Here is a 501-nt window from a genome sequence, read left to right on the forward strand (position 1 = left end):
GTTCTGTGATGGAAGAAGTCTTTGAAGATGAAGCTGGATTCTCTGTAACTTTAACTTGAGCATTAAGTTGTTGCAGCAATGATTGCACTTGATCACTATTCAATGTGTTGATGTCCAAATTCACAGCTTGTGCAGGAGGAGAAACATACTGTGATGAAGATTCAGAAATAACATTTGACACTGTATGTGATTGAGGAGGACGAGAAGCATTTGGTGTCTGTCCCCTATATTGAAATTGAGTTGATACTGGCCTTTGAGATCCCTGGTAACCAGCAAATGTGCTTTTGAAACCTGGAATATAGCCTGGAGGATATCCATGCAACTTAAAGCATTTCTGAACCACATGCCCAGACTGTCCACAATGAGTACAAACAGGTCTCGATGATCTCGGTCTATAGTTGGTTTGAACAGCTGCATAAGCACTGTTATCATAAGGACCATTGTAAGCAACCGGATTTGGAGCCTGTGAGTAGTAACCAGCATCATGAGCAGCATTATCAG

The sequence above is a fragment of the Capsella rubella genome, unplaced genomic scaffold (genome assembly GCF_000375325.1).
Source record: "Capsella rubella cultivar Monte Gargano unplaced genomic scaffold, Caprub1_0 scaffold_7, whole genome shotgun sequence".
Classification (NCBI taxonomy): Eukaryota; Viridiplantae; Streptophyta; class Magnoliopsida; order Brassicales; family Brassicaceae; genus Capsella; species Capsella rubella.